This window comes from Hyla sarda, chromosome 6, assembly GCF_029499605.1.
Source record: "Hyla sarda isolate aHylSar1 chromosome 6, aHylSar1.hap1, whole genome shotgun sequence".
Lineage (NCBI taxonomy): Eukaryota > Metazoa > Chordata > Amphibia > Anura > Hylidae > Hyla > Hyla sarda.
The window spans coordinates 61,884,512-61,908,072 of record NC_079194.1 but is presented as its reverse complement, the minus strand read 5'-3'; the positions used below and the strand labels follow the sequence as shown (position 1 = coordinate 61,908,072).

Genomic DNA, 23,561 nt, shown 5'->3' with positions numbered 1-23,561 from the left:
CACAGACCAGAGCAGGAGACGCCGGGAGCCGCACGGAGGAAGGAGAGGGGACCTCCGTGCGGCGTTATGAAAGATCGGATCCCCGCAGCAGCGCTGCGGGCGATCCGATCGTTCATTTAAATCACGAACTGCCGCAGATGCCGGGATCTGTATTGATCCCGGCACCTGAGGGGTTAATGGCGGACGCCCGCGAGATCGCGGGCGTCGGCCATTGCCGGCGGGTCCCTGGCTGCGATCAGCAGCCGGGATCAGCCGCGCATGACACGGGCATCGCTCCGATGCCCGCGGTTATGCTTAGGACGTAAATGTACGTCCTGGTGCGTTAAGTACCACCTCACCAGGACGTACATTTACGTCCTGCGTCCTTAAGGGGTTAAGTGGTGAGTTAAATCCCCGGACATTATGAGATATAACCTTAGCCATGGACAAGGCAGAAGATAGTTACGCTTGTGAAACATAACAATGGTATAGTATTGTAACCAACATCTAAAAGGGAGTCTGGCTGTTTATTACCCCGCTTACACCCCACGTCCAGTAAGCCATGCAGGTGCGTACCTAAAAGGAAAACAAAAAACAGACAAACAGATACACATATATAAAACAAAACAAACAGAAGTCCAGATCCTAGGACCACCAGGCAGCCACCAGTGACTGTCTAGTAAGGCTCCTAAACCCCCCATGGAGGGATGAGGCACACTGGTCCGACATGCGGCCTGGCCATAACCAAACGAAATCGGAGACTGTCCCGAGTAGAACATAGTCCTAAGCAAGTAGGAGGTAGTGTCCCTTCACGGCAGTCCTTAACAGATATACTTTTAAATGCAGTCCACAAGCAAGGAGGTACCATTCCAGGGTACGAAATAGGCACGCAGATGGTCATCTAGTCACTCAAGTCATATGGACGGCCGAGTGCCTTTCTGTTGTTTAGATGCACGGCCATCCTTGCCAACTGGTGTCCAGGCACGGGAAGCCCTGCTCGGGCGCTGCGGGAGAGGGGGTTGATCAACAAGGGGTATGCGTGCCCGGGTGAGTACCTCTTGTGCCTCTGAGTATGTGCGGACAGTGTGAGAGTGCCCCTTTATCTGAAAGGATAGCGAGAAGGGGAATCCCCATCTATAATGGATTCCCTCCTTCTGGAGTGCTAGGGTGACAGGCCTAAAGTCCCGACGTCTTGCCAGGGTGGAGGGGGCCAAATCAGAATAGATATGAACCGTAGCAGGAACTCCCGGCAGGGCAGTGACATTCCTGGCAGCCTGTAAAATCATATCTCTTACCTCCGGGTAATGTAGTTTCAAGATGACGTCTCGGGGGAGATCCGGATTTTTGGGGCGTGAGAGCGCTCTGTGAATCCTATCGAACCGCAGCATCTCCGGTTCCAGATGCGGGACCAGCTCGAAGAACAGAGAAGTGATGGTCTTAGTCAGGTCCGTCACCTCCTCCGGCAACCCTCTTATGCGCAAGTTGGCGCGGCGCGACCTGTTTTCTAAGTCCTCGAGTTTCAGCTCGAGGGCCTGAAGCTGCGATGAGTGATCCTCCAGCTCCTTCTTGTCGGCTTCCACCGCCTCCGTCAAGTCATCCACCCGTGCCTCCGTATCCGCAACTCTCTGCCCCAATTCCTGCAACTGAGAGGAGAGGTCAGTCACGGCCTTGGTAAGTTCGGTGCGGAACATGCGCTGTATATTCTTAAACATGGAGGCAGGTGTAAGGTCCCCCGGGTCCGGAGTCTCCTCCTCTGAGTGCTCCACAGGCGAGCTCGAGCGGGACGCCGCCATCTTGGAACGCGAGCTGGTCCGGAATAAGTCGGGAATAGACTGCGATAAACGCTGAGTCAGGTGATGCTTTTTCTTCTGCTGTGACCGGGGCATATTCCCCGAGGCTTTAGTGGGGTCTCCGGGTCTGAGGAGCCGTTTTCCGGCGCTTAGAAAGGCTAGTAGGCCACAGTCAGCACGGAGCTCACATCAACACCGTCCTCCTGCGTGAGTCGCGCGCATGCGCCTCTTAAATATTATTTTATGGTGTTCACTGTGCGGTAAAAGTGATGTTATATTTATTCTGTGGGTCAGTACGATTATGGCGATACCCATTTTATATAGATTTTTATGTTCTTTTAACTTTTCCTGAGCAAAATTCTATTGTTCCCCTTTTTTGTGTTATCATTTTCCAACAGCCGTAACTTTTTTATTTTTCGTCAGATGCTATTGAGTGAGGGCTTATTTTTTGCGGGATGAGCTGTACTTTTTATTGGTATTATTTTTGCAATACATGCTACCTTTTGATCTTTATTATTCTGCTATTTGTACCAAAATTGGCGTATTTATTTTTTATTTTTTTTACGGTGTTCACCGTGCGTGATAATTTACATTATAGCTTTATAGTACATGTCATTACGGACATGACAATACCTAGTATTTATGTGATTTTTGTTTTTTTTGTAATGATAATACAGGGCTTTTATTGGGAAGGGCATTTATTTAATTTTTTTTACACTTCATAATTTTATTGAATAACCTTTTGTTATTTTATTTTTCACTTTTTACAGGTTATACTATGCTACAGTACATTTGGCTGGATCTCACAGGCTTCCGTAGCAGGCAGACAGGAGGTCATCAACTGACCTCCTGCTGCCATAGCATCCAACAGCAACCCATGGTCGTATCATGGCGCCAACATTGCTGAAGAGGGGAGCACCCTCCCCCTGTCATTACCATAGATGCCACGATCAGGATTGATCACAGCATCTATGGGGTTAATGCTGTGGGGATCAGCACGATCGTGGCCCCAGCAGCTGTGGTGGGACCCTGGCTGTAATTGACACCTCCAATCTCCTGAGCTGCGTGCATACGTTCCAGTGCGCGAACATGTCGGGTGCTGGGACATGCATACGTCCTATATAGGGAAGGGGTTAATCGGTTTGTTTCCTTTATTGTCTGTTTTTTTTTTTTTTTGTCTGGCTACTTCCTTGTTGCTCACACCTCCTTCTGAGCATTCCAAGTCAAAGCCCGGTAAGCTACAAAAGGGTTAAAGTCTGTCATAGTCAGTCCCAGTCTGTCTCAAGTCAGCGTGGCCCTGCATCAAATTGTCCAAGTCTACTATAAGTCCCAGCAAGTCCCCTGTGGTCTCCGAAGTCACTGGTTACCTCCTTGGGCCTAGCGGAACTGTATAGACTGTTACATCTGTCTGACTCAGTAAAGCTGCCATTGTTCCGTAACTTAGCGTCAGGGTCATTATTTGCCCCTAGCCCAGAATCCAGTGGTATATCTTCTTGTGGTGTAGAGGATAAACCACGCCCTGGCATCACAAACACAAGGGGTTAATGCCATCTGCACCTACGGTAATTCCATCTGCCCTCATCCCACCCTCACCACATTATCCCAACCTCGTAACCCGTCCTCAGGTGGGGCTTGTTGTGGGGAGTTGTGATAAAGATATTGTAAGCCGAAAATAGAAGGGGATGTGTACACGCAGTATACAACCTTATAGCAAACCATAAACATTGACCTACCATACAAAAACTTACACATCTAGATGTATCCGGTTTTGTAAGTTTTTGTATGTGTACGGTTATGAGTGTTGTTTTTTTTCCTGTACACAAAACCTTGGTCAACCATGGTTTTGTGCACAGTTCTGTCCTGTTTTTTCCACTTTACTCTACAACCGCCCGCAGACTCCTGCATTTGGGGGATATGCTGGAGCCATCAGCCTCAGCGCTGTGGTACCACTACTATTACCATCATGGAACAGACTCTGTTCCATGATGGGAGTAGTCAGCTGCGAGCGGCTGTGGTGACTTTGTTGGAGCGCTTATACTACTACTCCCATTTTGGAACAGAGTCTGCTCCATGTTGGGAGTAGCAGTACATGGGCTGATGGACCGATTTCACCGGGTCTCACTCCTGAGACCCTCTGAAATCCTAAATTTTAAATCTGGGAAGCAGGCGGCATGCCTTTCCGCTCCTCAGCCGGCCAGTGATGTGAAGAATATCAAAGCACTGCTCTGTAACTTGATGCAAAGCACTGCTCTGTTGCATTGATTTGATATTCTTCACATCACCGGCCAGCTGGGGAGCGAAGCGGCATTCCGCCCCTTCACAGGTTTAAAAGTTAGAATCACATTGGGTCCCTGGAGTGAGAACCGTTGCAATCGGTCCCTCAGCCCATGTACTACTACTCCCAACATGGAACACATTTTATTCCATGATTCCATGATGTCACCACATCTGCCCACAGACTCCCGCAGCCAGGGGGGGTTACTACTACTTCCATCATGGAACAGAGTCTGTTCCATGATGGGAGTAGTAGTACTGCAGCGCTAAGGAACAGCTCCTGCACATCCCTCGGCTGCAGGCGGCTGTGGAATGGCTTTTCCACACACAAAAAAAAATTGTATACCGTTTTCATAACATGATTTTGCATGCGGTTTTGTCAGTTTTTTGTTTCCTATTTTGGGGAAAAAAGCTGATACAAAAACGTATTGCAAAATCGTGATGTGAATGTAGCCTAACAGAAGTAGTCCAGAGCGTGCCCTGGCTGATGGCACCACTCCCGTTGTTTGATAGAGCTTACTTATGCAGCATAGACTCAGTGACATCACCCTCTTTGTCTACAGGAGCCCACACTGCAAACTTCTTCCTATGCATTTTGAAGAATCTGTTCTTCTTGTGGTGACCACGGGATGTTGCAGTGAGTTGCAGCAGGATCTGATGGAATTAACCCCTGGGGCAAGATGTTGTTAACCCCTAGTGTTCGTGACGCCAGGATGTTGTTGTTTTGGCATAGGGCACCGCCGACAACCAGCCCAGAAATGGCATGCAGTAAATGAGAGTCCACAGCAAGGATTCGAAGCAACTTGAACTTTTACTTGGAAAAGGCAGATAACAGTCTTTACAACTAGATAAAAATAAGTATAACACTTGCGCTAGAATATATGATTGTGGTATATGCCCAATTATGCTGCTTGGTCTAATGGTATGTTATCCCGTAAGGTATACACAAAATGAATGGATCAATATAATGTAATATATTGGACAGCACACAATGGGACTTGACAATTAAAAATAATATTGTGTGAACATACCTGTGGTATAAATAGAGGTATGTGCCGCAGTTAGTAGAGAGAAAAATATTGCAGTGAAGAGGCTATAAATAAAGACAAAATGGGACGTGAGATACAAAAATAGAGATATTCAAGTAGTGTAAATGTACTGAGTATTGAAACAGGATAGTCTTTACAACTAGCCAACTTCCGCAGAGGTGACCGGGACACAGGGAACCTCTCAGGCTTGCTTGGAATTGAAGTTATTGTAATGATGCAGGCCACTGTACTACTGTTGTAACTTTAGATAGGCTGAACTTGAATGGTACAGGACTTTGTGCTTTCTTTAATGCCAGGAACTAAGAGAGTGCAGGAACAAGAGAGCGAATATCCAGCCCCTTATAAACTATTGGGCTGGAGTAAAGCCCATTGGTAGCTGGTTACCTGGGGTACCTGTGCTCTTGGAACTCTGGGTATATCATGTCATTACAAAACACATGAGCAACATTTTATACAATCTGTACAACTTTATACATACTGACACAGACAATAAATGAACATATTGAAAATACAAGGCACTTATACCATATAACCAGGGGGGAACCCTGCAGGAGAGCCCTGTGGACCTGAGGGACTCTTCCTGACTTAAATGGGCACTGTCACCAACTTTTTTTTTGATATGTTGTAGTACTTATGTACTACAACATATCTCTAATATACTTTTATTATTATTTTTTTCATTAAAAAGGTTTAATTTACATTTAAAAACCGGCCACTGAAAAAGGACTGATTTTGGAGTGGCAATCAGTCCTTTTTCAGTTAGGCTGCACTCGCTCCCTGCACTCGCTCCCTGCACGCCCGCTGCCGGACTCTGCAGTAACTGCAAGTGTAATAAGGGAGCCGGGTATGCGGGGCGGGGGGGCAGTTGGGGGGGGGGGGAGGAGTGAACGGGCTAGTGCCGTAGCAGGGGGGGGGAACGGGCTAGCAAAAAAAAAAATAGGATGGTGGGAGCTACCCTTTAAGGACTGTACAGAACCATGTTCTGTACTTGGACACCACAAGACCACAAACCCCCTTATTTAATAAAAGTCGCCCTCGATGTCTGTCCCCTTAGGGAGAGGAGCGAAATGGCAACTGGGCCGTATGCAGTCCTGAAGCATTACATACAACGTCCAATTCCAGGCTGATAAAATAAACAAGAAAAATGATAATCTGATGATAAGAGTCTCTGTATACAGTATAATGTCCATACATGCTCTGAAATTTTGATGAATGGATAAAACAGGATAACTTTAGGACTTTCTTGAGATGAGGATTCATATAAGGTTGCGATAATATAATGCATCCTTGTGAATATGACCATGACTATAGTGACATGACTTATGTTTTATAACAATACCCTTTTTTCTCTAAGTAGGTATAACGATATATTATGCACATCTAATTACTATGCAGATTTTAGACATAGTTGACTACACATTTCTGACCGACTAGAACATTTTATTACGATTATGATATCACACTTTATGAATACTATGATATTTGATTAGTACTAGGATATATCTGACTATGAATGGCATTTGACTGACTAGTAGAGTATTACTGACATTTGACTATTAGAATATTAAACTTGGTATTAGAGATGAGCGAACTTACAGTAAATTCGATTCGTCATGAACTTCTCGGCTCGGCAGTTGATGATTTTTCCTGCATAAATTAGTTCAGCTTTCAGGTGCTCCGGTGGGCTGGAAAAGGTGGATACAGTCCTAGGAGACTCTTTCCTAGGAATGTATCCACCTTTTCCAGCCCACCGGAGCACCTGAAGGCTGAACTAATTTACGCAGGATAAGTCATCAACTGCCGAGCCGAGAAGTTTGTGACGAATCGAATTTACTGTAAGTTCGCTCATCTCTACTTGGTATGCATGTTGATGGCAATGCTTTCTGTTAGACATATTACACCACTATTTATTTTTGCTGTTAGACACTGGTTGCGGATTGGGTTGCCTGAGGTTTTCTGCCCAATGCCTTGGCTGTTAGGGTCTATCGACATTACACACTTACCCCTAGAACACATTACTCTAGATAACATTTGACATTCTGTTACCTTACTTTTGTACGTGCATTTGGTTAGCTACAGAAATACCTTCTGGCCACAAAAGTACCCTGGACACGCAAAGACAAGAAGAAACAACATTAGTTACATGACATTTTAGCAACTAACAGTGGTGTGGATTAGTATAGGAAGGTTACAGTCCCTAATGTAGATTTGACTGAAGGTTTGTGATGGACGTACATGACTTTGTTACTTGATGTGTACTGTATTTATATGTGTACACTATTGAAGTCAGTCTTGATACCTGGCAGGTAACTGTCCTTGTGTCAACCTTTGGGACCAACACAACACCACCTCTTGTGTCTCAGAAACGTTCTCTTTTTCCAGAGCCCCTGGTGTTGCTGAAGTAGAAGGACGCTCTTGCGGACTGGATTCAGGAGCTGTACTTGCGAACTGGTGAACTTGAATCCGGAATGAAAGCAGAAGCAACGGGAGACAGGTTAAAAGCAGGTGAGGAAACCAGGGATGGTTGTACTGGTGCTTGGTATGGCATAGCACAGAAGACTGCAGGCTGGTTAGAGGAGAACATCGGTCCATCCATTGACGGGTGGATTCCTTCTCCTGGTACATACTCCTTCACTGGTCTAGCAGCTGTAGGAGGAGGAACAGGAGGCTCAGGCAGATCTTCTCTGAGCAACAGTTTTATGCGATTTCGATGGACCACCTGTGTTTTGTAGCCAGTCTTCTGGACCTTATAGACATCGGAGTATGGATATGGCACTGCGGTAATAGTGTAGGGTGCCGTTTCCCAAATGTAGTCCAACTTATGCATCCTTAGAAACTTCTGCAGCCAAACTCTATCTCCCAATTGTAAAGGCTTGGCAGAAGCGTGACGGTTGTAGTCTCTCTGCTGTCTTTCCTGGGCCTCGACAATTTTTTTCCAACAATCTCCTTCGTTTCTTGGATTCTCCTCTGATGATCGGAGACCTGGTCTTGTGAAACCTGTGGAGAGTTGTTAAAGGGTGCTTGTAGTCCAAATGCTCTGTCTTTTGGCAGTTGTCCATGCCGTCCCATCATCAGGAAGAATGGACTGTACCTTGTGGAGCAATGGATGGTGTTATTGTAGATCTCAAACAACTCTGGCAACAACCGGGGCCACTCTTTGTGGTTGGACACTGACGCTGCTCGCAGCATATGTATGAAGACCTGATTGATGCGCTAGCATAATCCATTCCCCTGGGGGTGGTAAGCTGGTGTCCAGAGCTTCTTGCAGTCGTGGAACTGACACAATTCCTGGAACAGTTGAGCCTCGAAGGCTGTTCCCCGATCCGTGAGGACCGACTCCGGACATCCCAGGGTTTGGACCCAGTTGGAGTAGAACATCTATGCAGCAGTCTTCGCTGTGAGGTCCTTGACAGGTACTACCACCACCCACTTCAAGTAGTGATCCACCATGGTGAGAGCGTAAAAGTATCCAGACCGAATAGTAGACAACTTGACATGGTCCAACGCGACCAACTGGTTAGGCCTTTCACTTTGGATGGGGTGAAGAGGTGCTCTTGCATCCTTGCAGAGATTCTTGGTCACATTACAGACAGTACATTCACCACACCATTTTTCGATGTCACTTCGCATCCTGATCCAATAAAACCTCTGCCTGACGGTGGACTCAGTCTTGTGGATTCCAAAGTGTCCCAACTGATCATGGTAGGCATTGAGGACCATTGCAGCATCTCTTCGGGAAATCAGGATCTGATGGAGTGGTTCACCAGAGACTGGATCCAGCGAATTCCTGTACAACAGTCCCTTGTGTAAGAATAATTGGTTCCTTTGTCGCCACAACCTCTTCAACTCATAGTCACACTGAGACCGGCGTAGACGGGTTGGTACCTTCTTCATCAATAGGTAGTCCAACAGATCCCCCATGACTCGACTTTCATCCTGTAGAGTCTTCCATGTATAGAGGTCTTCGGGAACCCTGGTGGACCTGGGTTTACTGTCTTCTCATGTAGTCAAGACACTCTGACTCATTAACCTCTGGTAAAATGGGGGCATCTCCACTTCTTCCCACTCGTCCTCGACAGGTTGTTCCTCACCGGGGGCCATTCGGGACAGCACATCCGCATTCACGTTAGACTTGCCACTTCGGTATTTGATGTTGAAGTCATAGTTGGCTAGCCTGGAGGCCCACCACTGTTCAATGGCTCCCGACTTGGCAGTATTAAGATGGGCTAACGAATTGTTGTCCGTGTAGACGGTGAAAGGGGTTGCAGCTAGATAGTCCTTGAACTTCTCGGTCACTGCCCAGACCAAAGCGAGGAGCTCCAACTTGAAAGGAACTGTAATTGGAGTCGTTCTTCTCCGCCCCTCGTAGATGTCTACTGACATAGGCTATCACCCTTTCTTTACCTTCTTGAACCTTGGACAGGCCAGCACCCAGGCCTTTAAAGCTGGCGTCATTATACAGTCTGAAAGGCTGACCATAATCAGGATACGCCAGGATAGGCTGTTCGGTTAACAAATACTTAAGAGCTTGGAACACTGTTTCCTGCTCTTCGGCCCACTTGATAGGTAGTCTTTTGGTATAGTTTTCCTTTGCGGTATCCCGGAGGAGAGCTGTAAGGGGTCCAGCAATCTGTACGAAGTGGGGATGAAGCGGTGGTAGTAACCGCCAAATCCCAGGAAGCTCCTAACATCCTTTACTGTACGTGGAGTAGGCCAGTCCTTGACAACACTCACTTTTTCCGGGTCAGGTTTAACCCCCCTCCGAGCTGACGACATGCCGTAGATAGTGGACCTGTGGCTTCAACAAATGACATTTAGAGGGCGTAATCTTCAATCCATGACGGATCAAGACTTGGAATACCTCTGTCAAGTGGTCAAGATGCTCCTGATATATCTTGGAATAGACGATGACATCATCCAGATATAACAGCACGCATTGGAAGTTTAGATGTCCTAGGCATCGCTCCATCAGGCATTGGAAGGTAGCAGGGGCATTGCATAGCCCAAAGGGCATACTCTTGAAATAAAAAATAACCCCATCGGAGTCACGAAAGCAGTCTTCTCCCGGTCCTCTTCAGCCATCGGCACTTGCCAATATCCACTGGTCAAATCCAATGTAGAGAAGTATGCGGCTGATCCCAAAGCAGTTAAGGACTCTTCAATCGGGGATAGAGGGTAGGCATCTTTATGCGTGACGTTATTCAACTTCCGATAGTCCACGCAGAAACGGATAGTCCCATCTTTCTTCTTAACAAGGACCAAGGGAGCGGCCCAGGGACTCTGACTCTCCTGGATGATGTCAGCCTCCTTCATTTCAGTCAACATTTTCTTGACCGTCTTGTATATACCCGGGGCCGCCAGGCAGTTTTTCTCCTTGATTGGGGGACTTTCGCCTGTCAGGATCCGGTGCTGTATCATAGTAGTCCGGCCAAAATCGGTGGGGTGCTTGCTGAAGGCCTCCTGGTACTGTTTGGCCACTTGAATGACTCCACCCACCTGTTCTCTTGGGGTGCTCTCATCCCCACTTGGAGCTGGGTCCACCATGGCTCCGGATGACTGGTGTTAGGTCCATGAGCTGTCTGGGCTGTCTGCTGTCGGGCCACCTGCATCCTGGTGAGGATGTCCTTTGGCCCAAGATGATACAATTGAGCAACATGAGTATGGCAGCATGGTACCAGCGTCAGGACCGGGACTTTCCCATTGGAGACAGTAACCAGGCTTCTTGCCGCTCGGACTAAAGGGTAGTCTTCCAGCTTTATCGGCTCCAGCAATGCTTGGTAATCTTGGTTATTAACACCAGGGCGGGCACGGCACCAGATGATGGTTTCTGTATGAGGCTGTAAGACTACTGACTGGATGTCCTGAATCCTTACTCATAGATCTCTCCCTGGTGGTTGATGAACTTTTGCTCTGCTTGAAGAGTCTTCAAGTGGTGTTGCGCAGCCCGCCAGCCTGTAAGTGACATGTGAGGGAGAGAGGCAAAGATCCTACTATTTCATCAAAACAGTGTCTCATAATGTTCATGCCTAGTATGAACTCTACCTCCCCCTTATCGACTACATTAGTCACAATTACTCCTTGTCCTCTGAGGACATACTCTCCCACTTGAATGGTTGGCTCCCAGTACCCATGCCTGGATACTGGTTTCCCGTTCCCTGCCATTACTTTAAAGTCGACATCGTCAGGTTCACATAATAACTCAGGACCCCAGTATTTATAGAAGACCTCTTTAGGTATTGTAGACACCTGGGAACCCGTATCAATTAGGGCCTCTATCTGTATCTCTTCCACAACAACCTTTACATAGGGGCATGGGACAATGTAAAGGGAAAGCCCTGACTTGGTGTATGTTGAATCTGGACCTGGTGACGATGCTCCTGAGGGCTGGTCCTCGACCTCAGGGGATTCGCGTTTAAAGCCAAACACTGGGTTCTCCAATGTCTGGTTTTATTGCAGTGGCTACAGAAGGGCCTCTGAGTCCCTGGAGGTCTGTTGGAAGGAAAATTAGGTGGATTAGCAGGACGGGGAGCAAGGGCAGGTTTTCTAAGTTCTCTCGGCTAGGCTGACTGGTCCGACTAGCAAATTCTTTAACGGCCTTTGTCAACTGATCAATGTCCTGCCTAACACTTTGCAAGTCCTAGGCCGCATGGATTGGTGGGGCAGGTGATACTGGTACAAGAGCTGGTGGTGACGGTGGCGCTGACCTAGCAGATGCTCTCAGTGTCTCAGAGGAGGAGGCGCTAACTTCTTCGGCCTCGGACCCCGACTCAATAACTTGTATGGCTAGTCTCTTGAAAGCAGAAAAAGACAAAACTAGGATTTTGCACTGCTGGCATTCTAAGCTGGGCTTTGTCCCACTTGTTTTGCGCCCCATCTATAAATCTGTTCATTAGCACTTTGTTGCCCTGCTCGGGAGTGATACCGCCTAATCTCTGTACAGTTTCTAAGGCATTTTGCAAAGCTACAGCATAGGCCCGGAGAGTCTCACCTGGTATCTACCGTCTCTCGTATAAGCGGAGGCGTACCTCAGATGGGGAGTGAGACTCGAACACTTGGTACAGTCCCTCAAAGATCTGCTCCACTGTTGCCTTCTCAGAGGCTGGCCAGGTGCAGAGTTCTTCCAGTGCTGATCCTTGTAGCTGTCCACCTGCTGATTAGGGGGAAAAGAATAGAAAACAAAAAGACTCTGTATCTTCTCTTTGAAATCTCGCAAAGTGAAGGGGTCCCCATTATAGGTGGGAAGAACAGGGTTCCCCAAGAAGACTGGTGCAGCAACAGGAGCCCCTAGACTGTTGTGTTGGACTGGAGATGGAGAGGGTAGAACCTTCCTAGCAGACTGGGGTGACCCCACTGCTGGAGTCGCAGGAGCACATTTGTCCTGGGGACCAGGAGAGCTGATATCTTGCAGGCTTGATCGGGTGCGCTGTCGCTTTAAGAAATTTGGGGTGCGTTGGCCCTTTAATAAAATTTTGAGTGCGCTGACCTACAGACTTGTTTGGGTGCACTGTCGCTGCCAGAAGGTTAGAGTACGCTGGTCTTGTAGTGTTGTTTGAGTGCGTTGTCGCCATAGGATGATTAGGGCATGTTGGCCCTTTAAGAATTCTTGCGATGTGCTGCAGCAGCATGGGTGACCTACTTCTGGAGTCCCTGGAGGTATGCTGTGCTCCCCAGTACCTTCTGCTGGCTTCTGTGGTCTGGTACAGTGATGCGGGCGCAGCTACCGGAACTTTTCATCTTGCTGCGCCCAGAGGGCTTCCGGTTTGATCCGGTTAAGAAATCCTTCCCCACCACAACACAGGAGAAACTTTTCGTTCCTTCTGGCTGGCCAAGGAGGCGTGACCGGGAAGGACCAGCGGGGCAGAGCTGTGACCGCTCACGCACGCGGGAAGGCCCGGGACTGACTTTTAACCCTTGCAGGTACTTTGGCAACAACACAGTATTCTTCACCTCTCCCTCAAAGGACAATTTCACTAACAATGTCCCATACGCTGGTGGGCGCAATTCTTGTCACAGTTTGCGACGGGTATGAACAATTATATAATCACAGTTCTGAGTAGGGGGAGGACTAGTGGCTCTTACAATAATGGTATACACCCATTTTCTTGTTGCGGGTGGCCTGGTAGTTTAGTAGTTAAAGGCACACCCTCGTATCCTGTTCGTAGGATGCCAAAACCGTTTGTGGTGACCACGGGGTGTTGCAGTGAGTGGTAGTGGGATCTGATGGAATTAACCCCTGGGGCAAGATGTTGTTAACCCCTAGTGTTCGTGACACCAGGATGTGGTTGTTTTTGTATAGGGCACCGCTGACAACCAGCCCAGAAAGGCATGCAGTAAATGAGAGTCCACAGCAAGAATTCAAAGCAACTTGATCTTTTACTTGGAAAAAGCAGATAACAGTCTTTACAACTAGCCAACTTCCACAGAGGTGACCGGGACACAGGGAACCTCTCAGGCTTGCTTGGACTTGTAGTTATTGTAGTAATGATGCAGGCCACTGTACTACTGTTGTAACTTTAGCGGGACAGTAGTGGACTTGAATCGTAGAGGTAGATTTCACTTCGTTTAGTTGTGCCTGCAGGTTCTTAGGCTTTGGCCTAGATAAGCTGAACTTGAATGGTAAAGGACTCTGTGCTTTCTTTAATGCCAGGAACTAAGAGAGTGAATATCCAGACTACAGCCCCTTATATACTATTGGGCTGGACTAAAGACCATTGGTAGTTGGTTGCCTGGGGTTCCTGTGCCCTTGGAACTCTGGGTATATCATGTGATCACAAGACACATGACCAACATTTTATACAATCTGTACAACTTTATACATACTGACAATAAATGAACATATTGAATATACAAGGCACTTATACCATATAACCTGGGGGGAACCCTACAGGAGAGCCCTGTGGACCTGAGGGACTCGTCCTGAGGAGACTTAAGGACTGTACAGAACCGTGTTCTGTACTGGGACACCACATTCTTACTCAAATTTAATTAAGATTGATGGGTGGGCAAATGCCAGTAAGGAAACCTAAGGAGAATCATGTGGTCCCCAAGAAGAAGGTATAGGAGTGGGGAGATTCAGATAGTTAGGCTGGGATAATCTGGCATAGTGGTTCCTTTTATGTAAAATAGAGTTGGTCACGTGGCTGGCAGTGCCAGATAGTCTTAGAGGAGGTGAGAGAAAAAATGAGTGTGGGTTTTGACTGGAAGAAAGGTGTAGAAGTTATTGGATGAGGGAATTAGAGGTAAAGTAGAATGGGATAGCAGCTTAAAGGGGTACTCCACTGCTCAACCTTTGGAACAAACTGTTTCAAACGCTGGAGCTGGCGCAGGGAGCTTGTGATGCGTTGCCCCGCCCCCTCATGATGTCACGCCCCGCCCCCTCAATGCAAGTCTATGGGAGGGGGTGTGATGGCCATCATGCCCCCTCCCATAGACTTGCATTGAGGGTGTGGGGTGTGATGTCATAAGGGGGCAGGGTTATGACATCACAAGTTTTAGTGTTTGGAACAGTTCAAACGCTCAGCAGCGCAGTACCCCTTTAATTCTATTTCTCCCTTACAAGGTTCTAGGGTTCAAAGGTCACAGAAGCAATCTGGGGATCCTGGTCGGATACACATGTCTAAATAGGCTGACTAAGATGACACATTTTGTAGATGACTGAACACCCTCACTCTCCATCAACCAGGCACCTGATTATATTGTTCATTCCTAAAAATTATATGCAGACAAACATAAGCATAAAGAAATCTCACCCCCACATTGATAGAGGTTCTTAATTGATAGCATAACAAGCCCTGCCCATTCAAGATTTAGGGAGTGTACTGCAAAGCACAGCCATTGTTTATAGGTATGTTCCCAAATTTGTTAGTTTTGAACACAAACGCACACCTTTCCCTGAACACATACTTCACTCCACTTCAGACACATAGCAGTAACAAACATTCCTGTTTTGTCGAAGCACAAATTATTCTTGTACTACATATCTGCATTGGGTGGGTGCATCCTTGCAAAAAATAAACAAAACTCATTCTTTTGGATGCCAATTGTATGACTATTACCCTTACACAATAAATGTCACTGTTCATTCAAACAACTTTCCAACATTTCATAGCCAATATGAGTTCTCACATATTTGTTAAAGCGGTACTCCACTGGAAAACATTTAGTTTTAAATCAACTGGTGCCAGAAAGTTACAAAGATTTGTAAATCATTTCTAATCCTTCCAGTACTTATCAGCTGCTATATGTTCCACAGGAAGTTCTTTTATTTTTGAATTTCCTTTCTGTCTGACCACAGTGCTCTCTGCTGACACCTCTGTCCATTTTAAGAACTGTCCAAAACAGGATAGGTTCCTGACATGGACAGAGGTGTCAGCAGAGAGCACTGTGGACAGACAGAAAGGAAATACAAAAAGAAAATAACTTCCTGTGGAGAATACAGCAGCCGATAAGTACTGGAAGGATTAAGATTTTTAAATAGAAGTAATTTACAAATCTGTACAAATCTGGCACCAGTTGATTTAAAAAAAAAAATTTCCCCAGTGGAAAAAACACTTCTTACTCAAAAGAAACGCCACACAGTGGAACGCTTTATATTCTAGCTTCCTTTACAGGTTTGGTCAGTAATTGGGACAGTGTGTCTTTTTATCTTTAGGTTTATCCCTGTGACAACTACCTGTTTTTGAGTACTTGACCTGGGGGACTTTGTGTTTTCTTTTCCTCAAGGACGACTACTGAATGGATTATTCGTCTCCTTCCCTCTCTCTTTTTTTCTATAGGTACCTGGATACCTGCGGTCTTCATTGATGACACAGTTTGGGGATATTATATTTGCAGACCCTTTATCTGGGTTTCTGTCCCCTCTGTAACTGTATGATTAGTTTGGGCTGAACTTCCTGGTACATCTGCAGGCCCCCTTTTTTCTCTCCACATATATACTCTAAATTGCAATACTCTAGGGTTTCCCCTGAGGACACCAATTCATCCCTGCAGAAATGCATCGTGAACCTACATGAATGGTTTTATTACTATAGAGAATAATGACTAGTTAATCATATAACATAGTGAGAGATAGTGACTTGTGTCTCATTGTATCTATATTGGATATTGTTGGTCCTTTGGTCTAACATATATCAGAATATACAGAATAGTCTCCCATAACAGTGAATGACTCCTGCTCTATGCGGTATAACCAGAGATAGCGACTTGCATCTCTTTGGTTGTTTGTTACCCCCATGGAAAACTTTTTTTTTTTTAAATCAACTGGTGCCAGAAAGTTAAACAGATTTGTAAATCACTTCTATTAAAAAATATTAATCCTTCCAGTACTTTTTAGGGGCTGTCTACCAAAGAGAAATCCAAAAAAGAAATGCATTTCCTCTGATGTCATGACCACAGTGCTCTCTGCTGACCTCTGCTGTCCATTTTAGGAACTGTCCAGAGCAGAAGAAAATCCCCATAGCAAACATATGTTGCTCTGGACAGTTCCTAAAATGGACAGCAGAGGTCAGCAGAGAGCACTGTGGTCATGACATCAGAGGAAATGCATTTCTTTTTTAGATTTCTCTTAAGTATACAGCCCCTAAAAAGTACTGGAAGGATTAAGATTTTTTAATAGAAGTGATTTACAAATCTGTTTAACTTACTGGCACCAGTTGATAAAAAAAAAAATATATATAACGTTTTCCACGGGAGTACCCCTTTAAACACACACATATTTTGGTGTTTATTTGTACTTTTAATGGGCACATATTAAAAGTTAAGTTTTAACCCCTTAAGGACACATGACGTACTGGAACGTCATGTGTCCACTCCCGATCTATAACGCGGGGCCACGAAATAGCGGTTCGGGCCCGGCCTCTAACAACGGCCGGGACCCGTGGCTAATAGCGCGCGGCATTGATCGCTGTGCCGCGCGCTATTAACCCTTTAGACGCGGCGTTCAAAGTTGAACGCCGCGTCTAAAGTGAAACCGAAAGCATGCCGGCTAGCTCAGTGGGCTGTTCGGGATAGCCGCGGTGAAATCGCGGCATCCCGAACAGCTGACAGGACAGCGGGAGGGCCCCTACCTGCCTCCTCGCTGTCCGATCGCCGAATGACTGCTCAGTGCCTGAGATCCAGGCATGAGCAGTCATGCGGCAGAATCATCGATCACTGGTTTCTTATGAGAAACCAGTGATCAATGTAAAAGATCAGTGTGTGCAGTGTTATAGGTCCCTATGGGACCTATAACACTGCAAAAAAAAAGTGCAAAAAAAAAGTGAATAAACATCATTTAACCCCTTCCCTATTAAAAGTTTGAATCACCCCCCTTTTCCCATAAAAGAAAAAACACAGTGTAAATAAAAATAAAAATAAACATAAATGGTATCGCCGCGTGCGGAAATGTCCGAATTATAAAAATATATCGTTAATTAAACCGCACGGTCAATGGCGTGCGCGCAAAAAAATTCCAAAGTCCAAAATAGTGCATTTTTGGTCACTTTTTATATCATGAAAAAATGAATAAAAAGCGATCAATAAGTCCTATCAATGCAAAAATGATACCGTTAAAAACTTCAGATCACGGCGCAAAAAATGAGCCCTCATACCGCCCCATACACGGAAAAGTAAAAAAGTTATAGGGGTCAGAAGATGACAATTTTAAACGTATAAATTTTTCTGCATGAAGTTATGATTTTTTCCAGAAGTGCGACAAATTCAAACCTGTATAAGTAGGGTATCATTTTAATCATATGGACCTACAGAATAAAGGTAAGGTGTCATTTTTACCGAAAAATGTACTACGTAGAAACGGAAGCCCCCAAAAGTTACAAAATGGCGTTTTTTTTTTCAATTTTGTCTCACAATGATTTTTTTTCCCGTTTCACCGTAGATTTTTGGGCACAATGACTGACGTCATTACAAAGTAGAATTGGTGGTGCAAAAAATAAGCCATCATATGGATTTTTAGGTGCAAAATTGAAAGAGTTATGATTTTTTAAAGGCAAGGAGCAAAAAACGAAAATGCAAAAACGGAAAAACCCCCGGTCCTTAAGGGGTTAATCTTGTCCCCACAATTTCCTCTATGATATATAGGCTGTTTTGGATATGATATATTCTATATGCTGGGAGTTTACCTAAGTATTGGTCTTCTGCCAGACCACCTGAATAATTGGCAGTACCTTTTTTCCACTAGATGTCTCCTATCTTCTGTTCACTTCTTGTTGGTAGGAAAAAATGTCTCTAGTAACAGTCACAGAAATGTTACGCCAAGCGCTCCGGGTCCCCGCTCCTCCCCGGAGCGCTCACAGCGTTCTCTTATTCACAGCGCCCCGGTCAGACCTGCCGACCGGGTGCGCTGCGATAATGTTCCCAGCCGGGATGCGATTCGCGATGCGGGACGCGCCCGCTCGCGATGCGCATCCCGATTCCCTTACCAGACCCGTTCCCCGTCTGTGCTGTCCCGGCGCGCGCGGCCCCGCTCCTTAGGGCGCGCGCGCGCCGGGTCTTGGCGATTTAAAGGGCCGGTGCGCCACTGATTGGCGCATGTGGTTTTAATCAGTACCTTCACCTGTGCACTTCCCTACTTATACCTCACTTCCCCTGCACTCCCTCGCCGGATCTTGTTGCCATTGTGCCAGTGAAAGCGTTTCCTTGTGTGTTCCTAGCCTGTGTTCCAGACCTCCTGCCGTTGCCCCTGACTACGATCCTTGCTGCCTGCCCTGACCTTCTTCTACGTCCGACCTTGCTCTTGTCTACTCCCTTGTACCGAGCTTATCTCAGCAGTCAGAGAGGTTGAACCGTTGCCGGTGGATACGACCTGGTTGCTACCGCCGCTGCAAGACCATCCCGCTTTGCGGCGGGCTCTGGTGAATACCAGTAGCAACTTAGAACCGGTCAACCGACACGGTCCACGCCAATCCCTCTCTGGCACAGAGGATCCACCTCCAGCCAGCTGAATCGTGACAAGAAAGAGGGAACACAGGGAATGGGAGTGTGGCTTAGCATGTGCTATGTACAGGAGAGGGGAAAAGGAGAATAGCCCTGGGCTGTATGCATGCAAGCAGGGGCGTAGCTAGAAACCACAGGGCCCGATGCAAAAATTTGCCCAGGGCCCCCCTATCACCTGATGACCCACTTCCCCAATCCCGGGTGACCCCTTACTCAAAGATATCAGTGACTACAGCACTGATGAGACACAGTCAGGAGAATACACAACTATATAAATGACTGACAGGCAGGGCCGGACAGACAAAACATATGCCCAGGCATTTAAGAATAAGCAGCCCATTTTTCTAGTGGGGGTCCAGCTGTTGGGACCCCCACCTATCATCTTGGTTCCAGTTGCTCTCCAGCTGTTGTAAAGCTATAACTCCCCTCATGTCTGGAGAGCCTCAGGCATTATAGGAGTTGTAGCTTTGCAATAGCTGGAGAGCCACAGATTAGGCTACATCATCACCTATCATCACTGCAGAACTAACAAGTGACTACAGCTCTGATGGGACAGTCAGGAGAATACACAATGATATCAGTGACCTGAGTGATGTCTTCTCTGTTGTCTTTTCTTTTCTTCTCCATCTGGTCAACACGTCAGGACTTCTTCCAGCTCCATCTTCTCTGCAGAGTCTGACACCCGGACATCATTAACTCCTCACTTTGTCAGTAGATCCTCATCCTCTGTATGAAGACAATAATCATTATTATTCTGCTAAATACTGTACCCCCTGAATATAATACTGCCACCCACTTTATCCCCTGAATATAAAACTACCTTCCACTGTACCCCTTGAATATAATACTGCCACCCACTGCACCCCCTGAATATAATACTTCCATCTACTGTACCCCCTGAATATAATACTGCCACACACTGTTCCCCTGAATATAATACTGCCACACACTGTTCCCCTGAATATAATACTGCCACACACTGTATCCCCTGAATATAATACTGCCACACACTGTATCCCCTGAATATAAAACTACCATACACTGTACCTCCTGCATATAATACTGCCACCCACTGTACCCCTGAATATAATACTGCCACCTACTGTTCCCCCTGAATATAAAATTGCCACCTCCTGTTCCCCCTGAATAAAATATTGCCACCTACTGTTACCCCTGAATAATCCTGCCACCTGCTGTGCTCTCTGAATATAATACTGCCACATACTGTTCCCTTTTAATACAATCCTGCCACACACTGTACCCCTGAATATAATCCTGCCACACAATGTACTCTCTGAATATAATACTACCGCACACCGTACCCTCTTAATATAATACTGCCACACAATGTACTCTCTGAATATAATACTACGACACACCGTACCCTCTTAATATAACATTGCCACACGGTGCCCATGAACGTAATACTGCCACCCACTCTACCCCTGAATATAATACTTCCACACACTGTGCCCCTGAATATAAACCCTCAAAAATAACCCTGCCACACACTACCTTCCAAATATAATAATCCCTCCATAATAATAATACTAATACTGTTACATACTGTTTCTTCTCAGTTTAGCTGAATCACACCTGTCCTCCTCCAGACCCCTCTGTCCTCCTCCTAGCTCCTCTGTTCCAACCCCCCTTTCCTCCCAGACCCATAAGTCCTCCTACATGCTCCTCTTCCCCCCTCCCTAGACCACCCGCCACCCCCCGCCCCTCCAACACACACACATGCATAATACATACATGTACACGCACATCATACACACACATACATTATACATAAACACATACACCTGCCTCCTCCAGATCTCCCAGCATAATACATCTCCACACATCATATATACATCTTGCTTACAGACTTCTATCATTCATTCATACACACACACCATTCATACACACACATCACTCATACATCATATATACAGTACATACACACACATCATTCATACATACATACATCATACATACAGTACATACACACACATCATTCATACATCATATATACAGTACATACACACATCATTCATACATCATATATACAGTACATACACACACACATCATTCATACATCATATATACAGTACATACACACACATCATTCATACATCATACATACAGTACATACACATCATTCATACATCATATATACAGTACATACACACACATCATTCATACATCATATATACAGTACATACACACATCACTCATACATCATATATACAGTACATACACACATCTTATATACAGTACATACACACATATAATTCATACATCATACATACAGTACATACACACATCATACATACACACGCCACCCCCCCACATGCATAATACATACATACACATACATCTTGCTTACACACATCTATCATTCATACACACACCATTCATACACACACATCATTCATACATCATACATACAGTACATACACACATCATTCATACATCATATAAACAGTACATACACATCATTCATACATCATATATACAGTACATACACACACATCATTCATACATCATACATACAATACATACACACACATCATTCATACAACATATATACAGTACATACACACATTCATACATCTTGCATACAGTACAAACACACACATCATTCATACATCATACATACAGTACATACACACACATCATTCATACATCATACATACAGTACATACACACACACATCATTCATACATCATATATACAGTACATACACACACACATCATACACACATCATACATACACACTCTGCCTCCGGACCCGAAATCAACACGTACCCCCCCCCCCCCCCAGTCCCCCCTCCCCTCCAGACCCAACGTTAACACCAACTCCCATCTCCCCCCCTCTCCGGACCCAAAATTAAGCCCCAGCAACCCGACCACCTGGCCACCCCCGCTGCTCCACCGGACCCCAAACTAAGCCCCCCGCCGCTCCTCCAGACCCAAAATTTTATTAACTCCTCCTCACTCACCTGCGGCCTCCATGATGGAGACCTGCTGGTGATCCGGTCCCTCCTCTGCGCTCACTCGTAGGCCGTTGCTGCAGGCATTAGGAGCGTGTCTGCATACGGTGAGGGGAGGAGGGGGTGTACGTCTCGGCAACATTAGGTGTGCTTAGGGGTTGTGGTAGAAGCAGGAAGGGTTGAGGCTAGCGCCGGGCCTGGTCCTGGCAACGCTCCGCGGCGACAAGCCTCCCCTTCAGGCCCAGAATCTCGGGCTTTGCCTGAGGGCCCAAAGTGCGGCAATAGTATAGTACAGTGGCAGGGGGGCCCTGCGGGCCCCCTGTGGTCAGGGGCCCGACCGCGATGGCGACCTTTGCGACCTCTATAGCTACGCCACTGCATGCAAGATTCTACAGTCTCTGATGAAGAGGATATATACTATTCCTAAATAGGTAAATCAAGGCTTTCTTCTCATCTCACATCAACATGAAGCTCAGGGCAGCTGCCCCTTGTGTAAATGACAGCATAGCTACTGCTGTATTTGCAAAATGCTGAAATGTTCCCCCCCCACCCCACCCCTTTAGCTTTTCAGTAGCAGCAGGAATTCAGTGTCTGCATATGTTTACACAACGGAATTCCTACCGAATTTCCAAGCACAGAATTATGCTCCAGAATTCTGCGGTGTGAACCTGTGCATTAGCGAGAATGAACATGTACATTCTGTTGGCCAAATTACGCGTGCACTGCATTGCCATCAATGGTGACGACACAGCGCCGTACCAGCCTACTGCTGAAGGATGGCAAAATTCTGCTCACATAGCCCCTTACATCAGTAACCCCTTCTCTCCCCACATGTCTAAATCAGTGGTCCCCAAACAGTGGCCCTCCAGATGTTGCAAAACTACAACTCCCAGCATGCCTGGACAGCCAACGGCTGTCCAGGCATGCTGGGAATTGTAGTTTTGCAACATCTGGAAGGCCACAGTTTGGGGACCACTGGTCTAAATCCTCCCCCAGTGCAGTGCAACCTGTTCAGAATAAGGGAGTAAATAGCATTGAACACATGGTCAGTGGTGCCATGATGTCTGAGGGTACTTTATATCAATAAAATGGGGGAAGAATAGTGGAAACCAGCAGTATGACATTGAAACAGAGTTAGGCAGGCAAAGGGGAAATATGTACCTTCCTGTTTAAAGTGAGAAGAAAGTGCCATCCACCATCCCAACCATTATTGATGCTTAGAATATCTGTGTCGTAAGGCAGGATTGTAGAACTTCTTATGCATGGCAGACCTCATTAATGGGCATCAGAAGGTAAACCTCAGACTAACAGCAGGTTTTCTGTTTACTAGGAGGTCAGAGGCTGCACGGCATCTCCCAGTGCCGTACCGTAATTGGCTACAAAAACCCATAACTTGTAAGTGAAGCCTTTAAAGGGGTACTCCACTGGCCAGCGTTCAAAAGTAAATGTTCCGAACGCTGTTTTCTCACTGTGGGGGTCGGCAACATCCCTCGTGAAATCATGGCCACATCCCCTCAATGCAATTCTATGGGAGGGTCTGTTCCGCCTCCTCCTGTAGAATT

General features: G+C 46.2%; 1 long non-coding RNA gene across 2 annotated transcripts in view; it reads left to right on the top strand.

Annotated features, from left to right (window-relative positions):
• Positions 1-23,561, top strand: part of LOC130275679 (uncharacterized) — a 96,325-nt gene that overhangs the window by 23,098 nt on the left and 49,666 nt on the right. The window contains exon 2 of one of the 2 annotated variants that reach the window (XR_008844867.1): positions 7,475-7,597. The exons of the other annotated variant lie outside the window; for it this stretch is intronic. This is a non-coding gene — a long non-coding RNA (uncharacterized LOC130275679). The remainder of the gene's footprint in view (positions 1-7,474; positions 7,598-23,561) is intronic. 2 annotated transcript variants of the gene reach the window in all.